The 13,747-nt window shown below is 39.2% G+C and overlaps 1 long non-coding RNA gene across 2 annotated transcripts in view; it reads right to left on the reverse strand.

The window, feature by feature from the left end:
• The window catches only part of LOC134738277 (uncharacterized), a 54,743-nt gene that overhangs the window by 21,587 nt on the left and 19,409 nt on the right, over positions 1–13,747 (reverse strand). For both annotated transcript variants that reach the window (XR_010123934.1, XR_010123935.1), the window contains one exon: positions 8,629–8,707. This is a non-coding gene — a long non-coding RNA (uncharacterized LOC134738277). The remainder of the gene's footprint in view (positions 1–8,628; positions 8,708–13,747) is intronic.

Consider the following 13,747-nt stretch of genomic DNA (forward strand, 5'->3'; position numbering starts at 1 on the left):
GTAAATACTAATTTAACATGATTTTATGCCAACACCAAGCATTAATGAGAATATAGAGCACTGAGCATTCTTTCATTAGTCAAAGCATTTTAACTTCTACAACCTTTTTGGAAAACAGTTTAGATTACCCCCTAAAGTTGAACACACACATGTCCTATAATCTACCAATTTTATTCCTACACATACCCAACAGAGAGCTTGCGCGAGTGCATCAAAATGTGTATGCAAGGTTTATAATAGCCAAATACAGAAAACAATCCAAATGCCCATTGCCAGTGATGTAGTATACTCATGCACTAAAAATGAACTACAGATACCTGCAACAAGGATGATTCCATAAACATAATATGAAATAAGAGAAGCCAGATACCAAAGTATACATATCATATGACTCAATTTAAATAAAATTCAAAAGCAGGCAAAATCATCATAGAGTTGGAAGTTATGGTAACTTCCTTTGGCGCAAATGGAGAGAACAGTGATTGGGAGAGAGCACAAGAGGGTCCCCAGGTATGCTGGCAACGTCGTACTCAATGTTCTGTTTCCTGACCCAGTGGCAGTTTCTTGGGTTTTCACACTTGGCAATAAATCATTAAGCAGTACATTTACCTCTTGTACATATTTCTGTATATTTCTAACACTTCAATAAAAAAGAATTATAATTTTCAAACCAGAAAGAAAGTACAAAGTCATCTCTAAATATCTAAAAAAAAAAATGGAAACATATATAACTATATATCATATTGGTGACAAAAGCACGAAGTGAAGAATTATTTAAACTGATTTTAAAACTCAGTGTTTTGATTGTATGTATCATCCAGTGGGATATATCACCAGGGAAAAAAAGTACTTACAATGTACTTTGTAGTTTTGTTGTTAGTAACAATACATGTACTACTATTTTTAAACTATTCTAAACTTTATGCTAAAAAAAAGATCATTATGTTAATGTTATTAATGGTCAAGATTTTTCTTTTTTTTTTTTTTGAGACAGAATCTCACTCTGTTACCAAGGCTCGAATGCAGTGGTGTGATCCCAGTAGCCACTGCCTCCTGGGTTCAAGCAATTCCCGTGCCCCAGCCTCCCGAGTAGCCAGGAGTACAGGTGTGCACCACCATGCTCAGCTAATTTATATATTTTTAGTAAAGATGGTATTTTGCCATGTTGACCAGCTGGTCTTGAACTTCTGAACTCAAGTGATCCACCTGCCTCGGCTCCCAAAGTGCTGGAATTACAGGCACGAGCCTCTGTGCCCAGCCAGGATTTTTAGCTTATGAGAAGAAAAATAAAAATTGTAAATCAAGAGGTAAAAACAAATTTTAAATCTGAATTGGAGCCAGGTGCAGTGGCTCACACCTGTAATCCTAGCACCTTGGGAGGCCAAGGCGGGCAGATCACCTGAGCTCAGGAGTTTGAGACCAGCCTGGCCAACATGGTGAAACCCTGTCTCTACTAAAAATACAAAATTAGTCAGGCATGATGGTGCATGCCTGTAATCCCAGCCACTCGGGAGGCTGAGGCAGGAGAATCACTTGAACCAGGGAGGCAGATGTTGCGGTGAGCCAAGATTGTGCCATTGCACTCCAGCATGGGCAACAAGAGCGAAACTCCATCTCAATAAAAAAATCTGAATTGGAAAGGTATCAATAAACTCTGAATTTTTCTCTTTTTAAGAAACAATAGTACCCAGATCTGACCTCTGAAAACCTCTACAAGAAAAAAAAAAAATCCTAGAGAACCCAGACTGCATTCTCTAACTACATCTTCTAACAAAAAGTAAATGAGATTCCTTATAGAAGTGATTTCAAAACTAGGGGCTGACTATTCCCAAAACAAGCCTGTGAAAGCTCACTGCAAAGAAGCCCGCAAGCTATCAGAGACAGGAGTAGGCTCATGTCAAAGGGAGAAAGGAGCAAACTTGAATGGCTCCCACTGGATGGAGAGGAAACAATTTAAGCATCAAAAAGACTAACGACTGCAAAGGACTAGATGATATACATATACATATATACATCTATAAGTTCTTAAGAATATAAAATCAATTTCACTGGGCATTTATGGAGATTTCTAAGGTACCAACTCACTGGACATTTATGGAGATTTCTATGGTACCAATTCTTTATTCTGAAAACTGACCTATGAAGAGAAACAATCAAGCATTTATCCTGCCTTGAGAAACAAATTCTATTTTAGGATAACCAAATAGTTGACCAGGGAAAGCTCTTCTGTAAGAAAACTTCCAACTACAAATTGAAAGGAAATTACAGAATAAGAAAATTATCATTTTGCATCTCTAAAGGATTATTACATGTAGACAATAATTGATTGATGTTAAAACTATAAAAGAGTGATGAGTTCCTGGCTCACAGATGAGGATATGAAGAAAAAAAAGAGTGATGGGAATATTTATAATAAGGCTGAAAACATCTGACTCCAGTGATCCACTTTAACCCCTCTAATAGGGGCATATAATGTTTAGTTGTCTCACTTTCTATGAAGTAATAGGAAAAATACACCACCAACTATGAAAAATTCCTATTTCCCTAAGCCATCCCCCCAAAAGAGCACTGAACCAAGGGTCCACATATAAGCAGCCACGTGCAAGAAAGGAAAGGCAGGTGATAAAGGACTCTGTTAAATAACACCAAAAGGGTGCAATAAAGCTTCATATGTTCCCATTTGGGCCAAGACAAGGGACAATTTGTAACAAATAAATGACACTAAAAAAAGAGACCAGGAATTAAGAGACTTAGGGATCACATTACTTAAACACAATCCTGGCTCAAAGAAAAATTACAAAATGACATGTATGAAACCATCAGGAAAATCTGAACACTAACTGGGTATTACATGATATTCAGGGACTACTGTTGAACGTATTGGGAGTGATAATGAAATTGTGGTTATATATTTTTCTAATCTTTTTCTGTTAGAAAAATATATTTGCTAATAAAATGATATCATTTTATTTAAAATACTCTAGTCAGAGAGAGAGGGGGAGAAAAAGGGAGAGGGAGAATGAAAGCAGGAGACATAGATGAAACAAGATTAGCCAGTATTGATGATTGCTGGAAGTGAATGATGCTACCTCATTATTCTAGTGTCTCTACTTCTATATATGTTGAAATTTTCCATAATAATAAAAAAAGATTTTGAGACAGGCTCTTGCTCTGTTATCCAGCTGGAGTGCAGTAGCATGATAATAGCCCACTGCAGCCTCAACCTCCCAGGGTCATGTCTCAGCCTCCTGAGTAGCTGGAACCACAGATCTGCACCACCATGCTAGACTGTTTCTATTTTTTCTAGAGACAGGTTCTCTAGACCCAGTCTCTACCATGTTGCCTAGGCTGGTGTCAAACTCCTAGGCTCAAGTTATCCTCCCACCTCAGCCTCCAAAAGTACTGGGATTACACCTGTGAATCACCATGCCCAACCAATAATAAAGAAATTTAAAGAATGGGTTAACCTAAAATGTCTGTTAATATTCCTTTTGGCCGGGCATGGTGGCTCATGCCTGTAATCCCAGCACTTTGGGAGGCTGAGATGGGTGGATTATTTGAGGTCAAGAGTTCCAGACCAGCCTGGCCAACATGGTGAAACCCTGTCTCTACTAAAAATACAAAAAAATTTAGCTGGGTATGGCAGTGCATGCCTGTAATCCTGGCTACTCGGGAGGCTGAGGCAGGAGAATTTCTTGAACCTGGGTGACGAAGATTGCAGTGAGCCAAGATCGCGCCACTGCACTCCAGCCTGGCTGACAGAATGAGACTTGGTCACCAAAAAAGAAAAAAAAAAATTCCTTTCAATTATTGCATTTGATGAGTCTGTATTAAATTTCCTATAATATATTCACTGCATGCTTCACACTAAATATATTGGCTTAATAAGAGAAATATTTATTTAAATTATTACATATAGAAACCACAATGATTACACAGTGGTAAATGTGTTATCTAGGAAAATAAGTTTCAGATAGTTATATTTTTCTGTGAAAAAGATACAGATGCCAATAAAGGCTTCTAAATGCATGAAGGAGATAATGGCCAGTTATTTTCTGTAGCTGTTGATGAGAGAATAAGATGAAAGAGACTTAAATTATATTACAAGGACAGTAAAACAGATTTTTGCTTCATTTTTTCTTTCTCTTTGTAACAAATTACACCATCATACTCTTCTAACATTCTTTTAATCATTCATTAAACCCTTCAGCTTTGACTGAGTGCCTGAAATACACATTACTTTGCTGGCTCGGCACTGTGGGGTACAAAGGTGAGTAACAAAATGAGGTTCTATGCCTTTAAAATGCTTATAGGGGCCAGGTGCAGTGGTTCACACCTGTAATCCCAGCACTTTGGGAGGCCAAGGCAAGTGGATCACTTGAGGCCAGGGGTTCAAGACCAGCCTGGCCAACATGGTGAAAACCTATCTCTAGTAAAAATACAAAAATTAGTGGGACATGGTGGCATGAGGCTGCAGTCCCAGCTACTCATGAGGCTGAGGCTGAGAATCTCTTGAACCCGGGAAGCAGAGGTTGCAGTGAGCTGAGATCACATCACTGCACTACAGCCTGGGCAACACAGCGAGACTCTGTCTCAAAAAATAAATGAATAAATAAGTAAAATAAAAACTAAAATAAAGTGCTTATAAGATCTTCAACCACAGTTTTTCTTGTTCACTGATAGTAAACCTAATAGAGAATTCAGGATTTATCTTACACTTGAAATTTTGTTACTGATTACTGAAAAATTATCTACAAGCACCCAGCTCTGAGTTTTACAGAAACCTGGCCTCAGGAGTTCTGAACCAAAGATTCACCAGTGGACTCCACAGGGTTTTCAGATCCCCTGAAATCATGTGCTAGGTGCTGACTGAATTTTTCTGGAGAGGCTATGATGGTTTTCATTCATCTGATTCCTCTCAAATAGTAAAAATCACCAATGGAATGGAGCCACACATCCTGTAGCAGAAACTTCTAAAAAAATAGGAAAAAGATGAAACATGGTACCATGTAACTGCTCAGCCTCCACAGATCCTGCTTCTGAAGTTGAAACATAAATTCTTAAAACTTGCACAACTTTTTTTCTAGTGCTTGAATGACCTCTAGTGGCTATTTAAATTATCACAGCCAATTGCTCACAGCAGGAATTAGGTTGGTGCAAAAGTTATTACAGTTTTTGCCATTAAAAGTAGTGAACTAAAGTACTAAAAGGTGTTGAGAAATAACAAAATTAAGATGGCATCACAAAGGAGCACCTGGCTCAATTTCAAGTTATTATATAAGCTCCCTACTATCCAACCAAATGTAGTTCACAATACAATTTGTGTGATAAAAAACAATCCACCAGATAGTTCAGTACACACCATTTTTTTAAATGAAAAAAGTATGATTTTCCCTAAGTTCTTGCATTTCAAATTAATAAAGCATCAGCAAACACCCATGAAGAGAACAGTACCGGAATAAAAGATATAACAAGAACCTCAGGAATTAACACCCACACTTTCCTTTCAGTTGAAGCAGGACCAGGAATAATACAACGTTGACAAAGTACAACAACTGGAGTAGGAGAAACACTTTGAGAATACACACTGGCCACAGAACTCAACCTGAGTGAGCACAGGTAACAAATATGGTTCAGGAACTGCTGGGCCAAACTCTCCAAGTGGGAGTGCAGCAGCCGCAACAGCAAGTACCAGTAGAATGAGGGCAGCACATCACCCAGGGTGACCAGCAGGTCCCAGGTTACTTCACATGCCCTCTGCCCAGTCCCTTGAGAATTCCTGCAGCAGCAAAACATACCATCTTCCAGGCCCTGCTACAGGGAGTCCCAAGAATACTGATACACTTTCATTCACTTATTTTGAAATATTTGTCAGTATCTAGATATATACAAGACACTGTCTAGGTACTGGGGTGGAGTGTTGAACAAGACAGTTCACAATCCCTGTTCCAATGGAGCTTGTAGTCTAGTGTGGAAAGAGAATTAAATACATAAAATGCCAGGTGGTGATATATGCTGTGAAAAAGATCAAGTAGAACAATGGGGTTTGGAAATTACAGGGTGCCCATAGTATTCTTTTCTATAAGTTGGTCATCTCAATTCAAACTAGCTGTTCTTGAAGTGCTCAATAGCTACAGTGGCTGGTGGCTACTATACTGGATAGCACAACAAATCTGAAACTACCATTCATGCCTTTTTAGTTCATAATCTTTATCCTCTTTCTTTCTGAATGCTAAGAGAATTCATCCAACTGATCTTCAAATTCACTAACTCAGCTCCCTAAAGTATCCATACTCTACTGCAACTACTGAACCATTTAATTCAACAGTCATATTTTACACATTCGGAGGCTCTTTCTTCACAGCTCCTGAGCAACACATGCCTGCTCTGACAATGCAGGAATATCCTCTAAAATCTTGGGACTTTGTCTTGGACTTTATGTTCTCTCCCATCTCCTACAGCTACTCCATCTCACTGGAGACCTTTTGCTCTGAGCCATCAGAAGGAACCATTTTTGAGATGCTAAGCCTTCTTACCTTCCTGGTAATACTGCCCTACATGCTCTTATCTTTTAGATAAAAATCTACTCGACACATCTCTGAGAACAAAGTTGGGTACCATTGGTAATCATATAGGTCACAATTCATTTATTTTAGGCCCCCACCAAAAAGGAAAAAATTAGACTTAGTGGCATTTTACTAGTAGCTCAGATATCCAACAATTTGCAGGAAATAGAGATGGAATTGTAAGCAAGGGAAATACAATGAAATTAAATTAATCTCCACCCAGACACTGTAAGGACAGCTGGGATACTATCTCAGCAGTTGGCTACTGCAGTGAACGGCACAGAGAGAAAAGTTTCCAATTTCTCTTAAGGCTCCAAATACCAGCTGGCTACTATAGTGGACAACATGTTGTGGGAAGTCAGGGACCCCAAACAGAGGAACCGGCTGAAGCCATGACAGAAGAACATGGATTATGAAGATTTTATGGACATTTATTAGTTCCCCAAATTAATACTTTTGTAATTTCTTATGCCTGTTTTTACTGCAATCTCTCAACATAAATTGTAAAGATTTCATGGACACTTACCACTTCCCCAATCAATACCCTTGTGATTTCCTATGCCTGTCTTTACTTTAATCTCAATCCTGTCAGTTGAGGAGGATGTATATTGTTCCAGGACCCTGTAATAATTGCGTTAACTACAAAAATTGTCCAGCATGTGTGTTTGAGCAATATGAAATGTGGGCACCCTGAAAAAAGAACAGGATAACAGCAATTGTTCAGGGAATAAGAGAGATAACCTTAAACTCTGACCGCCAGTGAGCCGGGCAGAACAGAGCCAATTTCTCTTCTTTCAAAAGCAAATGGAAGAAATATCACTGAATTCTTTTTCTCAGCATGGGATATCCCTGAGAAAGAGAATGCACAGCTAGGGGTAGGTCTCTGAATGGGCCCCCCTGGGGCGTACCTGTCTCTTACGGTTGAGACTGCAGGGGTGAAATAAACTCCAGTCTCCCATAGCACTCCCAGGCTTATTAGGAAGAGGAAATTCCCACCTAATAAATTTTGGTCAGACTGGTTGATCTCAAAATCCTGTCTCCCGATAAGATGTTATCAATGACAATGGTGCCCAAAACTTCATTAGCAATTTTAATTTCGCCTCGGTCCTGTGGTCCTGTGATCTCGCCCTGCCTCCACTTGCCTTGTGATATTCTGTTTCCCTGTTAAGTACTTGATGTCTGTGACCCACACCTATTCGTTACTCCCTCCCCTTTTGAAACTCCCTAATAAAAACTTGCTGGTTTTTGTGGCTTGTGGGGCATCACGGATCCCACCAATGTGTGATGTCTCCCCCGGATGCCCAGCTTTAAAATTTCTCTCTTTTGTACTCTGTCCTTTTTATTTCTCAAGCCAGCTGACACTTAGGAAAATAGAAAAGAACCTACGTGATTATCGGGGCAGGTCCCCCGATAACAACACAGACACAGAAAGTTTTCCAATTTCTCTTAAAGCCCCAAATACCACACAACCAGCTTCAGCTCTACAAAATACCCTCTCCTTACCCCTTTTTAACCTCCTTCAGGACCTCTTGCTATTTCCCATAAAAAGTCTTTGTTCTTTTCACCTACACTGACTCTTGAGCCTCTCCCAGTTCAAGGGATAAAACTCTATTACCAATTAAGTGTAATATACATTAACAGAATAGGTAGAAAGTAATCTTTTATACTAAAACACTAAATTCAAGGTGAAAAGCCAGAAGAATTTGAATTTTGAATTATAAGCTATGATTTAACTAGCAAATACATTAGCTGTAACAAAATGTTGGACAGACTATAAGAAAACTGGAAATGAAAAAGTCTTATTGAAAAGCAAATGAAATAATGATGAGTAGAGTTCACAAGCGTTGTTAACTCTGCTGTGCCATTTTAATGATGGACTACATTGTAAATGAGCTGCTGTGTTTAATCCTAAAGGTCTGTTGAGGTGACAGTTTTAGAACAATTTCCACAATCCCACAAAGAAAAATCAAGTGAAGGTCAAGGAAAGCTGCATGTTCTAAATTACAGAATCAACAACAGTATTTCTTGTCATTCATCACATTTCAGTCATAAAAGACATTACCTCAGCAACAGGTGTATTTTCCTGGAGCTCAGTTGTGTGAGAAGCCAGTAAACCAATCACCCAAGCAACGTTGTCCCATCTGTAAATGGAGAGAAAACAGGCTCTGAAGAGTAGGTACTGAGGAAACTAACCCCAGCTAGTTACATGATGCAATGATGAGCATTAGATATAAGACGGTGAAACAAAAGTTGAATGTGACAGGTCAGGCCCACATTCCCCATTCACTGGGCATCTACACAGCCCAGAGAATCTCTCCCTCGTATACACAGGGAGACATGAACTGTAATGTCTGCTGCAATTCTGCAATAGCAACAAAATTTAAACAAGTTGTGGTGTAATAGTAAAAGGAAAAATAAAATTTTTTAAAAGCCTTAACCAGAGAAAAGAGCAAAACAGTAATTAATCATTTTATTGCTGAATACAGAGACATTTGGCTAAAGGTCCCTTTTCTACTTGTTAGTAGATCAGTGAGTTTTTATGTAAGTGCTGAATATCTGAACAATAACATATCTGTATGCATTAAGTTTAAAAGAAATTTTTACAATCAAAACTTTTACACTATTGTACTATTTGCATAAACACTAGTCTTAATGAGGTGTTCCTTTAGTATCCAGCAGAAAACTGAATTTGATAAATCACTATTAATAAATCACATTCAGTGTGATTTGAAAAGGTATTTCATACAGAAAAATTAGTTTTGATGAGTTTTTTTCTAATTGAAATAAATGGTGAGTTGATGAGAACTGCACTCATTTAGTGATGTCTGCATGTTGTCTGGGATAATCAGTATGTACCTTAGTCAGCTTTTATTTTTTACCTTCTTAAAGTAAACCTATGTGTGGCCAGGCATGGCAGCTCACGCCTGTAATCCCAGCACTTTGGGAAGCCAAGGCAGGGAGATCACAAGGTCAGGAGATCGAGACCATCCTGGCTAACACAGTGAAATCCCGTCTCTACTAAAAATACAAAAAACTTAGCTGGGTGTGGTGGCATGCACCTGTAGTCCCAGCTACTCGGGAGGCTGAGGCAGGAGAATGGCATGAACCTGGGAGGCGGAGCTTGCAGTGAGCCGAGATCGCGGCACTGCACTCCAGCCTGGGCAACAAAGCGAGACTCTGTCTCAAAATAAATAAATAAATAAATAAATAAATAAATAAATAAATAAAAAATAAACCTATGTGGCACCCATGGAGGAAAACAAATCAGACTCAGAGAAGCACTACAGGGAAAAGGTCTGGGTTATCACAACTCTAACATACAGAAATAATTCTTAGAAATTTCAACACTTATTAAATTGTCCATTAAAATTCCTTAACATACACAAATTAAAGAAGTTCTAGGCAATTGTAGAGTTAGCATCCCACCTCCGAATAAAAAGATTATAGTTTAAAAGTAATCATTTTGAAAAATATCTGTAGGATAATTGGAAAAGCCATCCTCCCATCTCAACCCCCCAAGTAGCTGGGACTACAGGCGTGCACCACCATGCTCAGCTAATTTTTTCAGCTTTTGTAGAGATTGGGGTCTTATTATGATGCCCAGGCTGGCCTTGAACTCCTGACAAACAATCCTCCCATCTCAGCCTCCCAAACTGCTGGGATTACAGGACTGAGCCATTGCACCTGCCTATCTCTTTTCAAAGACAAGCTCAAAATATTTTGAAACACTGAACCATTTTTCAATCTATGAAAGTAAATAACGGCTACCAGATTTAATCAACTAAAATAAAAATGTATCAACATGCCAGTTATTTTCCCTAATATGACCAAAACAATTCCTGTTACAAGAGAAAATGCACTACCTAAAAATCCTATATTTTTAAAATAGAAACTTTAAAGAGCTTATGAATAGTCACTTTTTACCAAAATCCTAAATACAAGTACCACATGCCCTGTAGACAACAACCTCACAGTACAGGTACCTTCTCAAAATTCAGGTTTTCTCAGGTCACCACTCCAGGTGCCCCCAGTGACTTGACACTGTACCTCAGAAACAACCCATCTCCATGACAGTGTCTAAGGCACCACTGTTTACCAAACCTTCATGCACTGACAAATGTCCCACATCTGCACTGTTCAATCCAGTATCCTCTAGACACATGACTATCAAGCACATAAAATATGACAGATGCAAGTGAGGAACAAAATATTTATTTAAATTAATTTTTTTTTTTTTTTTGAGACAGGATCATCCAAGCTAGAGAGCAGTGGTGCAGTCTCCGCTAACTGCAATGCCTCCCAGGCTCAAGTAATCCTCCCAACTCAGCCTCCCAAGTAGCCGGGACTATAGGTGTGTGTCACACACCTGGCTAATTTTTGTATTTTTAGTAAAAACGGGGTTTTGCCATGTTGTCCAGGCTGGTTTTGAGTTCCTGAGCTCAACTGATCTGCCCACCTTGGCCTCCCAAAGTGCTGGGATTACAGGCATTAGCCACTGCATCTGGCCTTAACTTTTATTTTAAAAATTACCCCCACAGTTGAGGGTGAGGGAGACAGTACCCTGGGGCCTGGTAGGCACAACAAGTAGGACCAATAACAATACATACCTCATGTTGTTAAAAGAAACAAAGGATACAATACATGTGCAGAAAGTACCATTGTGTCTGACAATACGTGCTGAATGAGTAAGCTACTATTAATTTTTAATTTACATAGCCCCCATGAAGTGAATGGCTACCACATTAGAGCAGAACTAAAATTTTATTGTTACTTATTCATTCATTGACTTGTTTATTATCTGTCTCCCCAAGCAGCCCAGAAGATCCATGAAGGCAGGGCTGTATCCCGATCACCACTGTGACACTAGACAGTGCTTGGAGCACACTCGGGCATCTGAAAATGTATGTTGAACAAACGTATCAACATCGAAAGCAAAATAAACACATTAGTAGGAAAGGAGTGCATAAAAGTATGGCTGTACAAGGCAAACAAAATGCAAACAGGATTGCCAATGTAAATCTCAGTAGAATTCAAGGCTAAACTCTTCAGAAAAAGATTCCCTTTAAACTAAAAACTGTATGACCTACAAAAGATCTAAGGTGCGAATCTTTATACACCAAATAACAAAGCATGCAATGTAAACCCATAGCAGTGGTAAACTTCAATTTTCTTCTCCTCCAAGCACAGAGAGAAGGCAATAATGAATATATTAATCAATACATTCACACATTCAGGTATCCTAAATAAAACTAATGAAGTCAAAGTAACAGACGTATCAAACTCTACACCCTACAAACAGTGACCACCCTTACTCAGTGGGAGGCTGCATAGGATGGTGTCTAACACTCTAGAATTCAAAGTCTTGGACCTAGCTCTGGCCCACCATTGGAGGTGAGGGAGACAGTACCCTGGGATAATTACTCATCTTTCATGGGCCTGGTAGGCACAACAAGTAGGACCAATAATAATATGTACCTCATGTTGTTCTAAGAATCAGGAGATAATCCACATGCAGAAATTACCATTGGGTCATGACAACTGGTGCTGACTGAGCAAGCTACTATTACTACATTATTATAGATAGTTGACTACATTCATGGCATACATTAAAAATGATTTTATATTAGACCACAAAGATAAATTTTTAGAATTCCCTAGGGCAGAAATTATAAAGGACTCATTTTGATGTAGTAAAAGGAGAAAAGTAAAAATAGCAAATATAACTCAAAAAGCCTAAACACTTGTGGAATTAAAAGCACTTCTGCCGGGCATGGTGGCTCATGCCTGTAATCCCAGCACTTTGGGAGACTGAGGCGGGTGGATCACTTGAGGTCAGAAGTTCAAAACCAGCCTGGCCAACTGGTGAAACGCCATCTCTACTAAAAAATACAAAAATTAGCTGGGTGTGGTGGTGGGTGCCTGTAATCCCAGCTACTCGGGAGGCTGAGGCAGGAGAATTGTTGAACCCAGGAGGCGGAGGTTGCAGTGAGCTGAGATCATGCCACTGCACTCCAGCCTGGGCAACAGAGCAAGACTCCCTCTCATAAATAAATAAATAAATAAATAAATAAATAAATAAATAACTAAGGCACTTCTATATACCTTATACATCATATTAAAAAGTGAAAACTTTGGCCGGGTACAGTGGCTCACACCTGTAATCCTCAGCACTTTAGGAGGACAAGATGGAATGATCACTAAGGCCAGGAGTTCAAGACCAGCCTGGCCAACAAAGTGAGACTCTGTCTCTACAAAAAAAAAAAAAAAAAAAAAAATTGTAATTTAGCCAGGCATGATGGCATGTACCTGTAGTCCCATTCCAGCCTGGGGCACAAAGTGAGACCCTATTTTTTTTAGAGTAAGTCTCTAACAATAATAAAAATAAAATAAATAAATGAAACAAAAGAAAAAATAAAAGGGAAAGGGAAAGAAAGAAAGCGTCCGTAAATCACAATCACGTAAGTAACATAGATCCAAACTTATGAGACATTCTTTGTCTTTAATGGTTACAGACTAAACACTCGACACTCACTTTTCTGAACCCTCTAGAGTCTCTAAAATACAAGCTCTTTTTATTAAAGGATAATTGGAAACAAAAAGGAGGGCTAAAAGTGGACTAGAAAGTTTGAGAAAATCTCAGATGCCAGACATGCACAAATAGAATTAAGACAGAGAATGAACAAAGGAATCCCCTGTCTAAGAACCACAGGTAGACAGACGTTCCCAAGGAAGCCTCAGGGACTTGGAATAAACTAAGACAAAAAGAAAGAATGAGCCACAAGACAATCATCAGATTAAACAACTGCACAAGGAAAAATTGTGTCCTTGTACAAGGAACAGTTGAGCCAATCAGATCGTGTCTCTTTTCCATCTCTCTTCCCTGGTACATGGAATAAACCCTGCAGCCCTGGCCTCCTGGGTAAATGTGGAAAATTGTTACTACAGTGAGCAATCCACATTGCTCACTGGATGGATGGATGCAGGAAGCAGCGACTGTGGTCCTCCAGATACTGAAGCGGGGAAGGGGTTAAATGAGGAAAGCCAGCTCCACTGCAAAGAAAAACCCACCCTGGCAATTGCAGAGGCCTCCAGCCTGCCTATCTGATCTTCAGCCAGCTGGAATCCCAAATTAAACTCAACCAGTCAACAGGCCTCACCTACCCACATACCAGCCCTTTCTT

The sequence above is a fragment of the Pongo pygmaeus genome, chromosome 16 (genome assembly GCF_028885625.2).
Source record: "Pongo pygmaeus isolate AG05252 chromosome 16, NHGRI_mPonPyg2-v2.0_pri, whole genome shotgun sequence".
NCBI classification, from domain to species: domain Eukaryota; kingdom Metazoa; phylum Chordata; class Mammalia; order Primates; family Hominidae; genus Pongo; species Pongo pygmaeus.